At 40.7% G+C, this 23,071-nt stretch overlaps 1 protein-coding gene across 3 annotated transcripts in view; it reads left to right on the top strand.

The window, feature by feature from the left end:
• Positions 1-23,071, top strand: part of LOC114647755 (mannose-binding protein A-like) — a 473,727-nt gene that overhangs the window by 87,288 nt on the left and 363,368 nt on the right. Inside the window, exon 3 of one of the 3 annotated variants that reach the window (XR_007934381.1) lies at positions 9,369-9,422. The exons of the other annotated variants lie outside the window; for them this stretch is intronic. The gene's annotated coding sequence lies outside the window, so the exon portion shown is untranslated. Of the gene's footprint in view, positions 1-9,368; positions 9,423-23,071 lie in introns of those variants that run through there. 3 annotated transcript variants of the gene reach the window in all.

The raw sequence follows: 23,071 nt of genomic DNA, 5'->3' as shown, positions 1-23,071 counted from the left end.
GTAGGAATGGTAAGCTCTTGACCCAGAAGTTCGCTATCCCATCATTCCCAGGGGCTCTCCAGTTACTGGACTTCTGTGTTGGTGTTTTTGTTTCTTCTTCTTTGTGGTCACTCTTGTTGGTTGGTTTGGATGTTCTCTGTTTCTATTTGCCTGATCCATTCAGCATTTTTGTTGTATCTCTTTTCTTTTTTTCAAATGTTGCTCCAGAATTTCTGTACTTCATGAATTTTATCGGGGGTTCTTTGATCTCAACGGACTTTTTCCCTAATTCTCTATAGTCAGTGTCTGTCACACTGGTGTCAGGCCAACAGTCCTCTACTGAATGTCATCAAGGCAAAGGAGATGATTGTGGACTTTAGGAGAAAACAGCAGTCCCACTACTACCCCCAGAGCATTAACAGAGCTGAGGCAGAAAGTGTGGGCAGTTTCAGATACCTCAGTGTTCACATCACAGAGGACCTGACCAGGTCTGAGCAAATCGACACCTTGGTGAAGAAGGCACCACAACATCTTTACCACCTCAGACACCCCAGGGATTTCTTCCTGCTCTCCCAATTTTCTAAAGATCTTCTACACATCCTCCATTGAAGGTATTCTGACTGCTTATTTTAGAAACAAATTGCAGCAGGACCACAAGTGTCTGCAGAAAGTGGTGCAGTCAGCTAAATTTATCACAGGGTGTGCACTCACTAACTCCAGAACATCTACACCAAGCAATGTCAGAGCAGGGCAAAGGCGGTTCTTAGCGATACCAATCATCCCGACGATGGCCTCTTCTCTGTACTACGGTCTATAAGCACTATGGCTGCACAAAGTCCACTTCAGAGAGACTGAGGAGGAGCTCCTGACCCACAGATCATCCTGCATCTTGAGTAAGGAAAGTGTCAAGAGCTACATGATGCCCTATTCTTAGCTCTCTTACTTTAAGATAATTGAATTATTAATTTATTTATTTAGTCATTGTTTATGACATATATAAAATTCTGTTAATGATTTTTGATATGGATAATTGTCCTTTTATATTCTTGAGCAACTAAGCATTTCATTACATACTGTACTGTATATATAATTTGTATGCAAAAAATACAATTCTGTATGGACATTGTAGTTCCAGTAAGAACTGTACGCTGCTACGCTAACAACAAGCCATGGATTACAAGTGACATCAAGGGCCTTTTGAACCAGAAGAAAAGGGCTTTTAAAGGCTGTGATCAGCATGAGCTCAAGCAGAAGGAACTCTGAGTCCAGCTCAGGGTGGCGAAGGAGCAGTACAGGAGAAAGCTGGAGCAGAAGTTGCAGAATAACAGCATGAAGGAAGTGTGGGATGGGATGAAGATCATCACTGGCTGCAGGTCAAAGCGGGGTGCCACCATCAAGAGAGACGTGAAGAGAGCAAACCAAATGAACAACTTCTTTAACAGGTTTGACCACCCTAACCCACTCTCACCTCGGTGTTCTGCACCCTCCACCCATCCTTCTGCTGATACCAGCAGGGACATCCCCACCCACAATTACAGCAGCGCAGGTGAGCAGAGAGCTGAAGAGACTTTGTGCCAGCAAAGCAGCGGGTCCAGATGGAGTATCACCACGACTGCTGAAGGTCTGTGCGTCGGAGCTGAGGAGTCCTCTACAGCGCATCTTCAACCTGAGCCTGGAACAGGGGAGAGTCCCGAGGCTTTGAAAACATCTTGTATCACCCCAGTCCCTGTCGCTCTGACGTCACATGTGATGAAGACCATGAAGAGGCTGCTGCTTCACCACCTGAGGCCACAGTTCTGCCACGCCCTCGACCCTCTGCAGTTCGCATACCAGGAGAAGGTGGGAGCGGAGGATGCCATCATCTATATGCTACACCGATCCCTCTCCCACTTAGGCAGAGGCAGTGGTGCTGGAAGAATTATGTTTCTGGACTTCTCTAGCCTCTGCTCCTTAGGGACAAGCTGACAAAGATGGGAGTAGATTCATACCTAGTGGCATGGATCGTGTACTATCTTACAAACAAACCTCAGTATGTGCGTCTCAGGAACTGCACATCTGACATTGTGGTCAGCAACACAGGAGAGCCACAAGGGACTGTACTTTCTCCAGTCCTGTTCAGCCTATATACATCGGACTTCCAATACAACTTGGAGTCCTGCCACGTGCAAAAGTTCGCTGATGACACTGCTATCGTGGGCTGCATCAGGAGTGGGCAGGAGGAGGAGTATAGGAACCTCATCAAGGACTTTGTTAAATGGCGCGACTCAAACCACCTACACCTGAACACCAGCAAAACCAAGGAGCTGGTGGTAGATTTTAGGAGGCCCAGACCCCTCATGGACCCCGTGATCATCAGAGGTGAGTGTGTGCAGAGGGTGCAGACCTATAAATATCTGGGAGTGCAGCTGGATGATAAATTGGACTGGACTGCCAATACTGATGCTCTATGTAAGAAAGGACAGAGTTGGCTATACTTCCTTAGAAGGGTGGCGTCCTTCAACATCTGCAATAAGATGCTGCAGATGTTCTATCAGACAGTTGTGGTGAGCGCCCTCTTCTATGCAGTGGTATGCCGGGGATGCAGCATTAAGAAGAGGGACGCCTCACACCAGAACAAACTGGTGAGGAAGGCAGACTCTATTGTAGGCACGGAGCTGGACAGTTTGACATCTGTGGCAGAGCGACTGGCGCTGAGCAGACTCCTGTCAATCATGGAGAATCCACTGCATCCACTGAACAGGATCATCTCCAGACAGAGGAGCAGCTTCAGCGACAGACTGCTGTCACCGTCCTGCTCCACTGACAGACTGAGGAGATCGTTCCTCCCCCAAACTAGGCGACTCTACAATTCCACCCGGGAGGGGTAAACGTTAACATTATTCAAAGCTATTGTCTTTTTTTTACCTGCATTTTTATTACTCTTTAATTTAATATTATCTATCTATCTATATATCTATCTATCTATCTATCTATCTATCTATCTATCTATCTATCTATCTATCTATCTATCTATCTATCTATCTATCTATCTATCTATCTGATTTGATTTGTCATTTGTATCAGAAATCTGAAGGTTCTTTTCTCTATTTCTGAGTTTCCAATTTTCTATTGAGCCCGTCTAGGCCGAAAGCCTGATTCTTCAGTTTGGAGCCAGATGTATTTTGCTTCTAGGTTGTATCTGAAGACTTTTATAGTTTTTGAAAATAAAAAAAGGCTTGTGTTTTCAATTTTTCCAAGCTGACCATCAGAACTACAAAAAACTAATTAAGTTATTATCTAGTCATTTTGGGGCATCATCAGACTTCTTTCAGGTCTTTAAACATAAAATAATAATATCATGAGGGTTAGGTTAACTGATAATTCTGAACTGGCTACATTTGGGGACACGTTGGTGTGTACATGAATGTGCCCTCAGAAAGCTGGGTGCCTAGTTAAGTGTTCTTTCCAAACTTTGTTCTCGCTATTGTGAGAACAGGAATCACAACCAGAAACCCTGAAATGGATAAAATGTATTCCATAATGAATTGGTGGGCCGATCCTTAGACTGCATTATTTTTTGTGGGAAGTGACTTCCCTCACATTTTCTACAATTCTATGACGGTCTGTGTGGTGTGCTGGGCTGATAACATCACTTCAAGAGAAGACCACCAAATCAACAAGCTAATTAAAAGGACAGGCTCAGTTATAGAACACACTGTGGACCCCCAAAGGTCAGAGCAAGGAAAGAGTGAAACAAAACCTGAGTGCCATTATGAACATCTATCTATCATATAGTGCCTTTCATCTATATCTATTATATAGAGCCTTTCACATCTATCTATCTATCTACTATCTATCTATCTATCTATCTATCTATCTATCTATCTATCTATCTATCTATCTATCTATCTTCTATCTATCTATCTATCTATCTATCTATCTATCTATCTATCTATCTATCTATCTATCTAAATGAGTACTAGTATTCTAAGTATATGTCAAGGCTAGTCATACATTATTTAATGCTTCCAAATGTAATGGGGCCGTTTGGAAATCTCACTTGTTAAGTATCTTAAAATTATTATGATATTGTAGACAGACATTCATACACTGTCGGACACTGTTGAAAAAGCATAGATTATACAGAAAACTGCAGAAACAAAGGAAGGAAATAAGCATTTCAGTGTTTTTAAATAAGCTGTTCCTGTTTCACTATAAGTCTACTTAATATCACACTTTCTTAGCTGTTATTTACCCAATGACAAAGTCCATAACCATACTATTCCTTATTTAGCTATCTATGTTTGATGTGGCACAAGCATTAAAAACTTCCGTATCTAACCATAGCTTCCTAAAGCAGTCTGGTGTGACAAGATCTAAGAGAGACACCCTTCTGTAGCAGGAACGTATTCTGACTCTGAAAACTGACTCTGGACTGATCTCCAAAGACGAGGATGCACAGCCTTATCCTGATATCAACCATTCTCATCGTGGCTATCTGGTCTTGTTTAACTGAAGAGCCTACAAAAACAAACCTCTGTATTGAAAAGCCAGAAAGATACGGAAAAGAAGGAAGAGAAGGTCCTCCTGGCCCAAAAGGAGACAAGGGAGAGACAGGTGTGTGAACTGAATGCACAGGAGGGACAAATTGTGTGTGTGTGTGTGTGTGTGTGTGTGTGTGTGTGTGTGTGTGTGTGTGTGTGTGTGTGTGCAAGTATATCGGTGAGTGTACATAAATTAAAGTCCAGTTCTGAATTATGTTTTGGCTGTAACTAACAGGAGCTATGTTGAGCTAACTCTAAGCAGTAATAACCCATCTATCTATCTATCTATCTATCTATCTATCTATTCTATCTATCTATCTATCTAACTATCTAACTATCTATCTATCTATCTATCTATCTATCTATCTATCTATCTATCTATCTATCTATCTATCTACAAAGTAAAAAGTATGTGAACCCTTTGGAATGATCTGCTTTACTGCATGAGTTGGTTATAAAATGTGATCTGATCGTCATCTAAGTCACAGGTCCTGATACACACAATGAGCTTCAGCCAATGACACACAAAAATTCTACTATTTCATGTCTTTATTTTACAAACACATTCAACGTTCACAGTGGTAGTGGAAAAAGTAAGTGAACCTTGGGATTTAATAGCTGGTTAACCCTTCTTTGGCAGCAATGACCTCAACCAGGCGCTTCCTGTAACTGCAGATCAGACCTGCACATCATGCAGGGGGGGAATTTGAGCCCATTCTTCCCTGCAGAACTGCCTTAACTCTTCCCTGTTCTTTGGTTGTCTTCTGTGTTTGGCTCTCTCTCTTCAAGTCATTCAATAGGATTGAGATCTGGGGTCTAACTGGACCACTCCACAAGGCCGAGTTTGTTCTTCTGAAGCCACTGTGCTGTGGATTTGCTGCGATGTTTGGGGTCGTTGTCCTGTTGCGTCACCCAGCCTCTACTAAGCTTAAATTGACAGACACCATCACATTATCATGGAGAATTGGTTGATAAACTTCATTTTCTCCTCAAAGATGGCAAGCTGCCCAGGCCCTGATGCAGCAAAGCAGGCCCAAATCATGATGTTCCCCCCACCATACTTTACTGTAGGGATGATGTTTTGATGTTGATATGCAGTGCCCTTTTAACGCCGAATGAAGTTCTGCTTGTTCCTTCCAAATAGTTCAATTTTGGTTTCATCACTCCACAAAACATTTTCCCAGTACCGTTGTGGAGTGTCCAAGTGCTTTTTTGCAAACTTCAGGCATTCAGCAATGTTCTTTTTTGATAACAGTGGCTTCCTTCTTGGTGACCTGCCATGGACCCCTTTCTTGTTCAATGTTTTGCATATAGTTGACTCATGAACAGAGATGTTAGCCAGTTCTAATGACTTCTTCAAGTCCTTTGCTGTCACTCTTCTTTACCTCATTGCTGACTTTGCATTGTGCTCTTGGGGTCATCTTGGCAGGGCGCCACTCTAGGCAGAGTAGCCACAATACCACATGGTCTCCATTTAAAGACAACTTGCCTAACAGTAGACTGATAAATATCTCAAATCTTTGAGATGACTTTGTAACCCTTTCCAGCCTTACGTAGTTGAAACAATTCTCGATCATAGCTCTTCAGAGAGCTCTCTTGTGCGAGGAGTGATTCCCATCTGGATATGCTTCTTGTCAAAAGCTCAGACTCAAACTTTAGAATGTTTGTGATCAATCAAAGTCATTCTGGTCCACCAAACCTTGGAACTCGTTTCATTAAATGGACTCCAGGTGTGCGAAATTTGGACTGCAATGAGCTTTTTAAAAAGTCATTAGCTTAGGGTTCACTTACTTTTTCCAACCTTCAGTTTCACAGTTCCATCCATCCATCCATTATCCAACCCGCTGAATCCGAACACAGGGTCATGGGGGTCTGCTGGAGCCAGTCCCAGCCAACACAGGGCACAAGGCAGGAACCAATCCCGGGGAGGGTGCCAACCCACCGCAGCAGTTTCACAGTTTGAATGATTTATTCAATATGGTCAAAAATTCTCTGAAAATCTGTGTGTCTTTAGTTATAGGAGACTGCGTTTGTTCATTATTGGGACTGACATGAAGATTCGACCATGTTTTATATGGGAATTAGACATAAACAGAGAGAATTCCTAGCGGTTCACATACTTCTTATTTTGACTGTATTTGTAAGATTTATGTGTTAATAAAGGAAACATTTTTCATTTAATTGAACTTCTTACCACTTGGGGGATCACCACAAATGCACCCCTTTGTCTTACACAGGGAAAAAAAAAATCACTGAAAAAAAAAGGTAGAAAACCCGGATTTTAGCACATCCATCCATCCATTATTCAACCCGCTATATCCTAACTACAGAGTCACAGGGGTCTGCTGGAGCCAAATCCCAGCCAACACAGGGTTCAAGGCAGGAAACAATTCCTGGGCAGGGCACACACACACACACACACACACACCCCAGGACAATTTAGGATCGCCCAATGCACCTAACCTGCATGTCTTTGGACTGTGGGAGGAAACCGGAGCACTCAGAGGTTCAAAGTTTATTGTCATGTGCACAGTAAGGAAACACGTTTCCCTGTACAATGAAATTCTTTCTTTGCTGTCCACACCAAATGACAAAACCAACGTATAAAGATAAACATAAATAATAAGTAGCAGATAGATAATAAGTAACAGAGGCAGCATAAAGTACAAAAACAGAATAGAAATATGAAGTGTAACGTGCAGGTAGGTGTGTGATGGACAAGTCAAATACAGTTGTGTGAGGTCGATAGAATGAGGTGGCCCACGGTTATAAACTCCAGTCATTTATTTAGGAGTCTAATGGCCTTGGGAAAGAAACAGTTCTTTAGCCTGGAAGTCCTGCATTTCATACGTCAATACCTGCCTGAGGGTAGAAGTGTGAACAGTTCGTGTTGGGGTCCCTGAGGATCGAGGCAGTTCTCCTGCGGACTCTTCAGTTGTAGATGCTCTGCAAAGAGGGCAATGGGGTCCTGGTGATCTTCTCAGCAGTCTTTACCACTCTCTGCAGGTGTTTGCAGTCCATAGCAGTAGTGTTGCCGTACCACATGGTGATGCAGCTGGTCAAGATGCCCTCAACAATGCAGTTGTAAAAGTTGCCGAGGATCTTAGTCGACATACCAAACTTCCTCAGCCTCCTCAGAAAGTACAGCCGCTGTTGAGCCCTCTTGACCAGCTGTGTGGTGTTAAGTGTCCAAGTGAGGTCCTCACTGATGTAGACGCCCAGGTATTTAATGCTGCTCACCCTCTCCACTTCAAGCCCTCGGATGAACAGTGGCCAGTGAGGTCTCCTCTCCTTCCTCATGTCCACTATCATCTCCTTCGTCTTGTCTGTGTTGAGGGTGAGGTTGTTGTCCTCACACCACGACACCAGACTGTGCACCTCCCTCCTCATCCCCACCAGTGATGCGTCCTATCACTGCGGTGTCGTCTGCAAACTTTAGGATGATGTTGTATTTGTGGGTGAACAGGGTGTAGAGGATGGGGCTGAGGACTCATCCCTATGGAGTGCCTGTGTTTGTGATAATGATGGCTGAAACTCTATTACCAATCCTGACAGACTGGGGCCTGCCAGTCAGAAAGTCTAGGAGCCAGTCACAGAGGGTGTGGTGCAGGCCAAGTGCAGACAGTTTATGGGGGATAACCGTGTAAAAGGCGGACCTGTAGTCAACAAATAGCATCCTGATGTAGGGAATGATGATGGGAGAGGGAATGATGTAGTGTGGCCGCGATGGCATCTGAGGTGGACCTGTTGGGCCGGTAAGCATACTGCAGGGGGTCTAGATTGTCCGGTATGCTGCTCTGAATGTGGGCCAGCACCACTCTCTCAAAACACTTCATGATGATTGGAGTGAGTGCTACCAGCCTGTAATCATTCAGGCAGGTGGGTGGGCTTTTTTTAGGAAGGGGGGCGATGATCGTAGTCTTAAAGCAGGACGGAACGATGTGCTGACTGAGGGAAAGGTTGAAAATGGAGCAGAGAATATCAACCAGCTCATTGGCACATGCTCTGAGAGCCCGCCCAGGGATGTTGTCTGGTCCTGCTGCCTTACGGGGGGTTGATCTTCCTTAGTGCTTTGTGTACCTGACCTGAAGAGACTGTTGAGTTTGGTGGTCCAGGTGTGTGTGTTCCTCCACTCTGTGCTGTTGCTGGATGTCTCAAAGTGGGTATAGAAAGTGTTGAGATCATCCAGCAGACTGTCTGTAGAGCTGACTGTGCTGGTGGCGTTCCTGTAGTCTGTGATGTGCTGTAGGCCCTGCCACATACGTCCAGAGTCAGCAATAGAATAGAAGCCCTCCAGCTTCTCTCTGTACTGCCTCTTGGCTGCTGTGATGGCTTTTCTTAGTCCGTACTTTGCAGCTTTGTACTCTGTCTCAGTGCCTGATCTAAATGCAAGAGAGCAGGCATGCAGCATGTGGCATACCTGACTGTTTTTCCAGGGCTTATGGTTGGGGAACTTCCTGACTGGTATTGAGGACACAATGTTGTCAATACAGATGCTAATGTACCCAGTCACGTACTCAGCATAGTTCTATATGCTGATAGAAGAGTCCTCTAGAATGGCTGCAGCCCTAAACACATCCTAGTCTGTCTGAGGTCCAAAGTTTAACTTGCTTAATGATAGGGTTTGTTTGTTTCAGACTTTGTCTGTAAGTTGGTTACAGGAACAGTGAGATGTGGTCTGATTGTCCCAAGTGGGAACGGGGTGCAGTTCTTGACACACTTCTGCTGAATTACTCTAGTGTTAGTGTGTCATGGATAGGATGTGCAGCATTGTTCATTACTGCTGGATGCTGATGGGTCAAGTTTACACATCTGCCACCATGTCGTCTGTGCCCGACGGTCAGTATGTCTCCTTGTTTATTTCAGGAAGGCCAGCTGACATGCACCGCATCACAGAACTGGAAGAAGAAATTCAGACTTGAAGCTCAGTGTCTCAAACCTGGGAAAACGTAAGTGTCACCTCCATCTGTTGGAAATGTCAAAGAACACTGAAAAGCCATTCTTTGAATATGTAAATTAAAGTGATAAAACAAAGGTGGACTGCTTTATTAAGCAACGTTTAGTGAAGGGAAAATGCCCTATTAGGGTTTGTTTTATAACTAGTGCTATTATTAAACAAATTTTTTTTTAAGTTTCTTGATTTTCATGTATTTTGAGCAAAGATGGAATGATTTGATTGAGGCCAGGGAATGCTTACTTTTTCATTTCATCTCATGAAGAGGTTTTCAGGAACAGATTAGCTTTGCAAAGTTGAGGAAACCTGCATATAGTGCCTTCTGAAAGTATTCATCCTCTTCAGTGTCTGTCCTGTTTTGTGGCATTACAGCATTAAATTAAGGTGGATTATTTGGGAGGTTAGCACCATTTGATTTACACAACATGCCTGCCACTTGAAGGTGTAAAATATTTTTTTTTGTGATACAGAAAATCATTAAGACAGAAAAAAAACAGAAATCCTGAGTGTGCATAAATATTCACTGCCCCAAAGTCATTTCTACAAGGTGTGACCGAAATGAACACAAATTTCCTTAAATAAAAGTCTGCCAATGTGCACTTTAATAATGTCAGAATTGTTTGACTTGGCATTTTAAAACTGTAGAGCAGAAGGTTAAATAAAGGCAAGATGTGTCTTTGTCCCAAACATTATGGAGGGCACTGTAGTATGATGACTTTAGTATGAAAACACCTACAGTGGAACCTCGGGTCATGAACGTCTCAGAGCACGTACAAATCGGGTTATGACCAAAAAGTTCACCAACCTTTTGCATCTGTTCACGACCACACACTCGGGTGATGAACAAGCCAGTTTCCCATCCGGTTCGTACGCGCCGATGATTTCTGCACGCGCTCAGGTCTCTCCCCTGTGCATTCCGCTGTGAACTCTTTGTGCTCTATTTCGTTTCCTTTTCTGTTCGTACACGCCGGTGATTTACACACGTGTTCAGTCTCTCCTGTACAGTACATTGTTCTCGGTCAGACGTGCATAGTGCAGAGGGACTTTACCCCAAAACTGTACTCTCCTCTCCACCCAGCTTCCTGCTCACTTCCTTCATGACAGAACTCGACTCATGCAAGGTTAGTTTTCTTGGTTGTTTATGGTTAGTTTTTTGTATAAATTAAGGATTTTTCAAATGTTCATTTTCTTCCCTGTGCTTACTTAAAACTCATTAAAAACAAAAGTGTTTACATCGAGCAGTTCATAAGGCTGTAGTGTGAACTCTTGCAATGTTAGTTTTCTCTGTTCCATGTTTTCTCAGTGTTATTCAATGTTTTTACATTTAGTTTACTATTACACTGTGCCTTGAGCATGGGAAAGGCACTATATAAATACAATGTATTATTATTATTATTATGGTATCATTAACTATTTTTGTGCTTAAAAATATTTAAAAAAATATATTTATATACAGTTCGTATGGTCTGGAACGGATTAATTGTATTTACATACAATCCTATGGGGGAAATTACTTCGAGTCATGAACAAATTGGGTTGCAACCAGAGTTTTGGATCAAATTATGGTCGTGACCCGAGGTTTCACTGTACAGTAATCCCTCGCTATATCGCGCTTCGCCTTTCGCAGCTTCACTCTATCGCGGATTTTATATGTAAGCATATTTAAATATATATCGCAGATTTTTTGCTGGTTCGCTGATTTCTGCGGACAATGGGTCTTTTAATTTCTGGTACATGCTTCCTCAGTTGGTTTGCCCAGTTGATTTCATACAAGGGGACGCTATTGGCAGATGGCTGAGAAGCTACCCAGCTTACTTTCTCTCTCTCTCTCTCTTGCGCTGACTATCTGTGATCCTGACGTAGGGGGTGTGAGCAGGGGGGCTGTTCGCACACCTAGACGATACGGACGCTCGTCTAAAAATGCTGAAAGATTATCTTCACGTTGCTACCTTCTGTGCAGCTGCTTCGTGAAGCGACATGCTGCACGGTGCTTCGCATACTTAAAAGCTCGAAGGGCACGTATTGATTTTTGATTGTTTGTTTCTCTCTCTCTCTCTCTCTCTCTCTCTCTCTCTCTCTCTCTCTCTCCTCTCTCTCCTCTCTCTCTCTCTCTCTCTCTCTCTCTCCTTTCTCTGCTCCTGACGGAGGGGGTGTGAGCTGCCGCCTTCAACAGCTTTGTGCCGCGGTGCTTCGCATACTTAAAAGCCAAACAGCCCTATTGATTTGTTTGCTTTTCTCTATCTCTGTGACAGCCTGTGCTCCTGACACGCACTCCTTTGAAGAGGAAGATATGTTTGCATTCTTTTAATTGTGAGACTGGAACTGTCATCTCTGTCTTGTCATGGAGCACAGTTTAAACTTTGAAAAAGAGACAAATGTGTGTTTGCAGTGTTTGAATAACGTTCCTGTCTCTCTACAACCTCCTGTGTTTCTGCGCAAATCTGTGACCCAAGCATGACAATATAAAATAAACCATATAAACATATGGTTTCTACTTCGCAGATTTTCACCTTTCGCAGGGAGGTCTGGAACGCAACCCCCGCGATGGAGGAGGGATTACTGTACTTGTATTTTTCTGATACATGAAAACTATTTATATTGTGATGTGCGAGTCCCTGTCTTGCACCCCAGAACAAGAGGCTGAGTCTCAGTACTTTAGCAAAACCAGCTTTATTCATCTTGAAACAGGAACAGCAGGGTCATTTATTGTAGCGTGATCTGCCACTCTCCTATACACAGACACAGCAGTCAGGCAGGGTCATGGCCAAGTATTCCTGTTCCCTGCATTTGCAATAATCCTTGCGTCATCCATCGACAGGAGGCGCTCATAGTGCGACCGCGATCTTTTAGGATTTGTTTTCACGGCCTGCTGCCACAGTGGTGGGAGTCCACAATTTCTTTCTTACACAGAGCATCAGTATTGGCAGTCCAGTCCAATTTATCATCCAGCTGCACTCCCAGGTATTTATAGGTCTGCACACACTCACCTCTGATGATCACAAGGTCCATGAGGGACCTGGTCCTCCTAAAATCCATCACCAGCTCCTTGGTTTTGCTGGTGTTCAGGTGAAGGAGGTTTGAGTTGCACCATTTAACAAAGCCCTTGTTTAGGTCCCTATACTCCTCCTCCTGCCCACTCCTGATGCAGCCCACGATAGCAGTGTAGTCAGCGAACTTTTGCACGTGGCAGGACTCTGAGTGGTATTGGGATTTGTTTTCACGGCCTGCTGCCACAGTGGTGGGAGCCCACAATTGCCCTGGCGATCAATATGCTGACTTCCATAGACGCGGCAATCGTGCTTCAGGACGCTCTTCGGCATGTCACCCTATTGGTTTAGAAACCTTAAAATATATAAAATTTTGTTGGTAACATTTAAAAGAAGCAAAGTAGTTCTGTTTCAGACAAGCACCCTCACAGCCCCTTCTTGTATCTTCCTGGTTATATCTACTCTCTCCATATAAAATCCCAAGCTTAAGAGTGCAACAATTCTGTGCAACGATTTTAGGTGACATTTTTATGTCATGTTGTTTGTCTCGCTTTAAATCGGGCTTATTATAAATCCTACATGTACATGTTTGGTATCATTCTTTTCAGAATTTATCGAACATTAATGTGATGTTGTTAGATTTTCAGATTCTTATTTCGTTTTTAAATTATAAACTAAAAAATATTAAGAACTCACGTCAAGAGAGATGAGACTTTGTGCCAAAAGATTTAACCAGGCCCGGGGCAGGAAATAAAAGACAAAGAGTAGGACAGCTGCTGTACAGGCTTTTAAATGTTAGAAGCGCCGCGTGAGATGAAGATCACGCGGCACGGCAGCAACAGCAGCAAGCCAGCAGCTGATCAAGCAAAGAGGAGGTTAAAAACAAAACTGTATGTGTTTCCCATTGTTTCACCATTTAAGAGGGGGTTTCAGATGAGCGACCGGGTCTCCTTGAGGTGCTCATCTTCACAACGCGAGTGGTAGAGATGCAATGTGGCTGGTGTGTAGCACAGGCTGGGGGGGGGTTGGTAGGCAAAGCGAGCAGGGGGCAAACCCCCTAGTTTCTATTATTTAATCCTAAATTGAGTGTAGTGTGCTGAAATCTTTACACATGAATGTATTGGCAAGGTAATTGTCATTTTTTATCATTTTCATAGGCATGCCATTTACCAACTGGAGCAGATATGGACAAAAGATGTTTGCCACCAAGAACGACATGCTAAACTTTGAAGAAGGCGTGAAGCTCTGCAAGGAAGCCAATGGAGAAATTGCAATGCCAGTATCAGCAGGAGAGAACGACGCATTATGGCAGCTTGTTAAACTGACCGGAGGGGCATACCTTGGAGTGAACGACATGAAAATAGAAGGCCAATATGAAGACTTCAACACAGGGAATCCTGTGATGTTTACTAACTGGAGATCAGGGGAACCCAATGATCACAAAAGCGAGGAGGACTGTTCTGAAATGAAGTCAGATGGGACTTGGAATGACCTTTGGTGTAAGTGGAGTCGGGCAATAATTTGTCAGTTTAAGTTAATATGAAGCAGGAAAGACAAACGTTGAGGCTGAAGGCCTTTTTTTCATTTGTCCTTATGACATTGGTTAATGGTTGTCCTTAAATGCGTATGTGATGCCTTATGTAGCTACAGTTACCTTCTGTTGTGATAATAAAAAAAGTAATAATAATAAAATAATACATTTTATTTATATAGCACCTTTATAGATTCGAACCGGAAATCTCTTGATTACAAGTCAGCAGTTCTTACCATTTCACCACCCAAATGGTTGCGTCAGCGTCGTACCCTAACCTTTTTCTTTTTTTACTGTTATATTCTTGAATAAAAGTGCACCTGTATTGTTATACGTGTACCTTTTGATATTTGGACTTCAGTCTTCACATCTTGTATACTTCATGTCTAGATTTTGTCAATTATTACTAACTTATGAAAAATGTTTTCTTTTTTAGTTATGTGTTCAACATTTCTTGCATTTCTCGCATTTCCTGTCATCCTACATTTACACCGATCGTTGTAGACACAGAACACACGTGAAATGTATTCCAAATGACGATATATTTATTATTTACCTTCTACAACTCCAGGCACCTCACTCCGAGATAAACAGACTTTAGCTCTGAGAACCTTCTCTGCGACTTCTCAGCTATGTCGGTGGGAGGAATGTGATAGCAGGCTGCTTGCTGCTTGTGCTGATCGACATATTTACAAAATAAAAGACGCTAATGGAGAGGTGCAAAACAATTTAAGGTGGCCCGGGATTACATGTTTTTTGTAGGTTTCAGAGATTTTAGTGTTAATGTTCCTGTCTCTTGAGAATCGGCCTGCTCTTCTAGCAGAAGTAATCCAGGTGTGTCCGCTTACTTCAGTGCAAGGTAGGAGATACTGACTGCCTTTTGTTTTGAAGTTCTCTCAGCTTAATTTTAGTTCATTTAGATCTTAGTTGCTTTTCAGGTGCGTTTGCATAAAATATGCAAAGCACCTATTGCAAAAGCCCATGCTTGTCTGTCTGTCTGTCCTTCTGTCTGCCCACATGAAACAACTCAGCCCCCCTGTGGACCAGTTTTGTTGAGATGTGGCACTCTTATTCTTAAAAAAAAATGTCCAGCCAGTTTAATTTTCATTCAGATATTTGAACAGATTGCACTGAATGAAGTTTCAACCATTTCAAAATCTCCCATTAGAAAGCATTGGAGAATTAGTGAGCTCGTTCATCTTAAATGGAGAAACGTTCGGTGCAACCTCAACTATGAACAAGTTTCAATTCTACAATGGGAGCAGTTGTTTGAGCTTGTATATTTTGTAGATTTATTTCCTTTACTCAATGACAGGCACTCTGACGGCAAATGGATGTGAGTCGAATACCAGACAGAGCAGATAGAGTGCAACAACACAGCAGCGCCCTCTCCTGGTGCTTTAGGTAAGTTAACTAACAGAGGACAATAATAGTCACTGTGAAAATATATGAAAGATGAAAGCAAAAAAATAAGCCCTAGTCAAGATCGTCAGCTGAAAAGTAAGGTGCTTTGGCCGGGTTTATACTTCACTTGATGCAACACGTATGCCCGAAACATCCATTAAATTCCAAAGACACCTTCCCACAATATCTCAGAAAAGGATGATTACATCCATCAATCCAGGGATGCGCCCATTCCAGCAGCATCGGAGCAAGACAGAAACAAAATCTCTGGACGGGGGCATCAGCTCATCGCAAGGTGAACACAAACACACACACATACACTGGTGTCATTGTAGCTTCACCAGATCCCCAAACCTTCATGTCTTTGGATGGAAAACTGAGCACACTGTGGAAACCCACCAGGAAAAACATGCAAACTCCAGTCAGGGAACACCAGGACGCGACTCCCTGCGAGACAGCAGCGCTACCACTGTGCCACCGTGCCTCCCCATATGTGTAATTATTAGCAGTATATAATATTTAAACAAAGTTAATGATTTATCTGTAAAATGTAACATTCATATTTTTAATGTATTTCATCATGAAAGTGATAACACGTATATATCTAAGAATTCTAAATGTGCAGAGAGCTGGAATATCATAAATGTAAGGTTTCAGGTGTGACGATCACTGCTTGCCACTGCTGTCAGGTCAGGAGGAAGACCCAGAAGCGCGTGGTGATTTAACAGCTGGGTCAGTTTTAGGATGATATTTATGACTGTCTGCTTTAATGACAAAGTAAACTACGAGGTTAAAGTGGACATTTTGAGTTTAAAGCTGAAATTTCCACTTTAATCACAAAATAGACCTTTTCATTGTTGTCCTTATTTTCTTTTTCTCTGTGGCTCAAATACGCCGCCCGTACATTCTGATGGTATTCAGAATTCATCAAACATCGATCCTGGAGGATCCTAAAAGCGTTGCAAGAAATTCAGGCTGAAATTCAGGGCTTGAATGTGGAGAGTTATGATGATATAACAGAAGAAGATGACATGACTGTATTTGGATAAATGTAGATTGTTGTACATGAATAAATATAAAAGATATCCCCTGAAAATAAGCCATAGTGCATCTTTTGGAGCAAAAATCAATATAAGACCATGTCTTATTTGCAGAGAAACACGGTAGATTATTTAATCCATTTATCCAAGTTTAACCCAAATGTAATTTTTTTAATCCATAGATTATTCAATCCATTTAATCCAAATGATGATTTTAAAATAGCATTGTGAACCTTAAAAGGCATAAAAGTAGAAATAAAAATTAAATATAAGTAAATATATTATTTGTGATATATATATATACATAGGTGGTCACAGTCACAAGGCATAAGGTAAGGGGTTGCACACTCTCCAGAGGCATCAACCCCAAAATTAGAAGTGTCAAACCGTTATCAGTCCTTGAAGGAGCTGGATGGTGTCCCTTGATAATTCTGAGGCTGGTAGGCAGGGATGAGGAGCCCCAACGGGCCACCCCAAAACCAGTTCCCAAAAGGAGAGAGGTAGTGATAGTTGGGGACTCAATCATTAGGGGGATTGAAGTGCAGGTGTGCTCCAGAGACAGAGAGTCTCACATGGTGTGTTGCCTTCTGGTTGCACAGATGGGGGACCTCACTGGAAGTTGGCCAGAGCAGGGATGGATCCAGTTGTCATAGTTCATGAATGGAACAAATGACATACATAAGGGGAGTCTGTCAGTCTTGTGATCCAAATTCAAAGATTGAAGTGCCAGGCTGAGGAGCAGAACTGACAAGTTAGTCTTCTCTAAAGTTAGGCCTGTGCCACATGCAAGTCCAGGTAAGACTGAGGAGATTAGAAGGCTTAACACTTGGCTCAAATCTTGGTGCAGGGTAGAAGGGTATAGGTTTATGGGGCATTGGGACTCCTTTTGGGACAGATGGGATCTGTTCCTTCACAACGGGTTACATCTGAACCAAAAGGGCACCAATGTGTTGGGAAGGCACACAAGTAGGTTTATCAAGGATTGTTTTAAAACCACGGAATGGAAGGGTGGGGGGGGTGGGGGGCAAGGAGTTTAAGACAAGCCAGGTTTAGAACTGTACAAGGAGAAACAAACAACAGTAAAAATAAAAATACATAGTAATGTAAATTCTAACCCAAAATTTAAATGTAGAAGGAGTAACACATTAAGAATAGCTTGCCTTAATGTTAGAAGTATCAAAAATAAGGCGGAGTTGGAGTTGTATATAGCAGAATTATATATCACACTAGCAAAATACCCGCGCTTCGCAGCGGCGAAGTACTACTTTAAAATTTTAAAATAATAAACTGAGGAGGAAATTATACCAATAATTATTTGTTAAGGATCTCTTTGTATACCATGTTGTCAGTTCGCCCCTCAGGTTGTAATATGACCAAGTTGTGCGCTGAGCTTACTCTTGAGCATGCAACGTATACTTGGCCATGTGAAAAGCAAATCAAGAACAGCAAGACCGCGCCAGCTGCGGAGCTCAGCTTGGAGCGAAATGAAGTGAATGAAATGAGGTGAATGGGAGGGGAGATGATCACGTGACTCCAACACCCGCCTTAACTCTCCATCCCTCCACAAACACAGTCTCTCGGATCCCAACTCTCCTTTATATATATAGATAAATAGCAAAATACCCGCGCTTCGCAGCGGAGAAGTAGTGTGTTAAAGAGGTTATGAAAAAGAAAAGGAAACATTTTAAAAATAACGTAACATGATTGTCAATGTAATAGTGTTGTCATTGTTATGAGTGTTGCTGTCGTTTATGTATATAATATACACACACACACACATAAACATATATATACATATACATATGATATATATATATAGATATCTACATATACACATATCTACATATATATATACATATACACATCCACATATATATACATATATATATATATATATACACATATCAACATATATATATACACATACATACACACACACACACATATATATATATATATACACAGACACATATATATACATAAATATTTACATATCTACATATATACACATCTACATATATATACACATATCTATATATATCTAGACATACATACATATATAGATTGACACATATATATATATATATTATATATATACAAAAATATATATATACACATATCTATATATATATATACATATCTATATATATCTATATATCTATATATCTATATAGCTATATATCTATATATCTATATATATTATATATATATATATATATATATATATTATATATATATATGTAATTGTGTTGTCATTGTGTTGCTTGTGGTTGGCCAGCAATCTGCTAACATCCGCCACGGTGCCCTCAGTTTGTGAGGAGCAGATCATAGAATGGTTGAAATAGTTTACTGTCAAATAAATGCAAAGAGTATGCGACACGTGTTTCGCCCCTCATTCTGGGCTCATCAGGCGTACACACTCCGCGTTACCTGGTAGGTAACCACCCCATACAATCAGATTGTGACACAGACTACGAATGCCTTGAATGTAATTACCCCGATCTACATGCTGTCAAATAAACGAACCACACGCCGTGGAGCAACGTTAGGGGCAGCGTCTCTGGCGCTGACGTCCGAGGTTCGATTCCTGAGAGGGAGTGCAGTGGAGTATGTACGCCTGATGAGCCCAGAATGAGGGCGAAACACGTGTCGCGTACTCTTTGCATTTATTTGACAGTAAACTATTTCAACCATTCTATGATCTGCTCTTCACAAACTGAGTGCACCGTGCGGATGTTAGCAGATTGCTGGCCAACCACAAGCGTTACCTGGTAGGTAACCACCCATACAATCAGATTGTGACACAGACTACGAATGCCATGAATATATATATATATATATATATATATATACATATATATACACATACAGATATACTATATATATACACATACAGATATATATATATATACATATATATACACATACACATACAGATATATATATACATATATATATATATACACATACACATACAGATATATATATACATATATATTATACACATACACATACAGATATATATATATACCATATATATACACATACAGATATATATATATATACATATATATATACACATACACTCATATATATATACTATATATAATATATATATACATACATATATATACACATACAGATATTATATATATATATATATACATATATATATATACACATACAGATATATATATATATATACATATATATATACACATACAGATACATATATATATATATATATATATATATATATATATATATATATATATATATATATATATATATATATATATATATATATATACATATATATATACACACATACAGATATATAATATATATAATATATTAGTATATATATATACTATATATACACATACAGATATATATATACACATACAGATACAGATAATATATATATATATATATACATATATATACACATACACATACAGATATATATATATATATATACATATATATATGCACATACACATACAGATATATATATATATATATATATATATATATATATACATATATATACACATACACATACAGATATATATATATATATATATATCTATACTAATTAATAAAAAGGCAAAGCCCTCACTGACTCACTGACTGACTGACTGACTGACTGACTGACTGACCTGACTCACTCATCACTAATTGTCCAACTTCCCGTGTAGGTGGAAGGCTAAAATTTGGCAGGCTGATTCCTTACAGCTTACTTTACAAAAGTTAGGCAGGTTTCATTTCGAAATTCAACGCGTAATGGTCATAACTGGAACCTCATTTTTGACAATATACTGTAATGGACGGCAGCTTGATGGCCGTGGGAGGCGGAGTTGAGTGTCACGTCATCACGCCTCCCACGTAATCACGTGAAAAGACTGTGAACTGAGTAAGGAGAAATGAAGGAAGAGCCGCAAACAGCGAGAGAACAAAAAATTAATTAAACAATTGAGAAGGGAGCGAGTGAAGTATACAAGCATCTTCATAAGGGAAAACAAAGCACGGTGGTAAAACGTAAGTTTAAATTAAGTTTATTGAAACGCTCCCGTTGCAGATTGCAATAACATATTCCGCGAGATAAAAGAACTCAGTAGGGAGAAATGAAGGAAGAGCCGCAAACAGCGAAGAACAAAAAATTCATTAAACAATTGAGAAGGGAGCGAAACAATAAGAAGCCAGCGAGTGAAGCATACAAGCATGTTAATAAGGGAAACAAAGCACGGTGTAAAACGTAAGTTTAAATAAGTTTATAGAAACGCTCCCGCTGCGGATTGCAATAACATATTCGCGAGATAAAAGTTTAATGAGATGACACGAGGTATAAACGAACCACACGCCGTAGCGCAACGATAGGGGCAACAGTTTCAACTATTCTATGATCTGCTTCTCGCAACTGAAAGACGGCACATGGCGGATGTTAGCCGACTTGCTGACCGCAACGTTAGGGGCTTCAACTTCTGGCGCTGACGATAGAGATTCGATTCCCGAGAGGGGATGCAGTGAGTGTGTATGCCTGATGAGCCCAGAATTAGGGAGAAACACGTGTTGCATACTCTTTGCATTATTTGAAAGTAAACTATTAAAACCATTCTATGATCAGCTTCTGGGAACAGAAAGAGGGCACGTGGCGGATGTAAGGCGACTTCCTGACCAACCACAAGCATTACCTGGCAGGTAACCACCCATACAGTCAGATTGTGATTCAGAAAACGAATGCCATGAATGTAATTACCGCGATCTACATACTGTCAAATAAACGAAACACACGCCGTAGCGCGACAGCTGTGAAAAGCGAGGTTCACAAAAAAACAGATCCTTAACAAATTGTTATTGGTATACTGTATTTTCGATCCGTTTAAAAAGGTTTTCTTTTCTTAAAAAATTAAAAGCAGTACTTCGCCGCAACGAAGCGCGAGAATTTGGCTATATATATCTGCTTCTCACACTTAAAAGAGGGCACGTGGTGGATTTTAGACGACTTCATGACCAAACATAACTGTTACCTGCCACGTAGGGTTACCACTTTTAATACAAAAAAATAAGGGACGCATACTGCAGCGGGTGCCACATCCCAGTGCCAACACTTTGCAGACTGTACTTAAAAGACCCACCCTCCTCACTGGACAGTTTAAAAAGACCAATCAAACTAACGATGACGTCAAGTATTACCCAATCAAAACTACGAAAGGAGCCATCTTCATAAAATGCGTGTGGGATGATTTGCATGAGACGCTGCTTTAAAAAAAAAATGATTAAAAAAATACGGGATAAATCCCGTCCGTATTGATTCAAAACGGGATGCGCAATTTCATTCTCAAATACGGGACGATTCCGTATTTTAAAGGACGGGTGGCAACCCTACAGTGCCAGGTAACCACCCATGCAATCACATTGTGATTCAGACTAGGAGTGCAATGAATGTAATTACCCCGATCTACAGACAAGGCGAAAGTCTTGCAACATTCAAAGATGATGGTTTGGGATAAGTACACCATAGAACATAAAAGAGCTTATGAAGCCTTGAACCAAAAAAAAGCAAGATCTCAGAGATCGTAAAAAAAAAAATAGGAGGTAATGTCGTTTTACTCGCTGTAGATTTTAATAATAATAATAATTCATTTTTAGTCAAACATTACCAGTTATTCCACAAGGGAGACCAGCAGATGAACTCAACGCGTGTTTAAAATCCATGCTTCTCCCATGCTCAGTTATATGTCGCGTGTTCTCGGGTAGGTACACCAAAAAATTTATACATTTAAGCATGTAATGGGCAAACAAAAAATGAGGTATACCCGAAGGCACTGCAGTAGTACTTAATGTTACTTTACTTCTTAAATGTTAATGTTTTACTGTTTAATAATTTATACGCTTCTTATATGTTGTTCAAATTCTTTTATCAAAATACCAGTGACAGCGCAATGCACGATAACATGGAGTGAATACACCATACGCATCCGCCCACGGCTGCCCTGGTGTGCGCAGACAGGAGTTGATTCTACAATAAAATAAAATAAAGATAAAACCCCAGGATTGTTTCCTTCCTTGTGCTCTGTGTTGGCTGGGATTGGCTCCAGCAGACCCCCGTGACCCTGTGTTCGGATTCAGCGGGTTGGAAAATGGATGGATATATATATATATATACTACCAAAATACCCGCGCTTCGCAGCGGAGAAGTAGTGTGTTAAAGAGGTTATGAAAAAAAAAAAGGAAACATTTTAAAAATAACGTAACATGATTGTCAATGTAATTGTGTTGTCATTGTTATGAATGTTGCTGTCATATATATATACATATACACATATATTACATATATATATATATATGACAGCAACACTCATAACAATGACAACACAATTACATTGACAATCATGTTACGTTATTTTTAAAATGTTTCCTTTTTTTTTTTCATAACCTCTTTAACACACTACTTCTCCGCTGCGAAGCACGGGTATTTTGCTATATATATATATATCTGTATGTCTATATATCTGTATGTCTATATATCTGTATGTGTATATATATATATGTGTGTGTATATATCTGTATGTGTATATATATATATGTGTGTGTGTATATATCTGTATGTGTATATATATATGTGTGTGTATATATATATATCAGATTGT

Source organism: Erpetoichthys calabaricus, chromosome 3 (genome assembly GCF_900747795.2).
Source record: "Erpetoichthys calabaricus chromosome 3, fErpCal1.3, whole genome shotgun sequence".
NCBI classification, from domain to species: Eukaryota; Metazoa; Chordata; class Cladistia; order Polypteriformes; family Polypteridae; genus Erpetoichthys; species Erpetoichthys calabaricus.
This window is presented reverse-complemented; position numbering and strand designations above follow the sequence as displayed.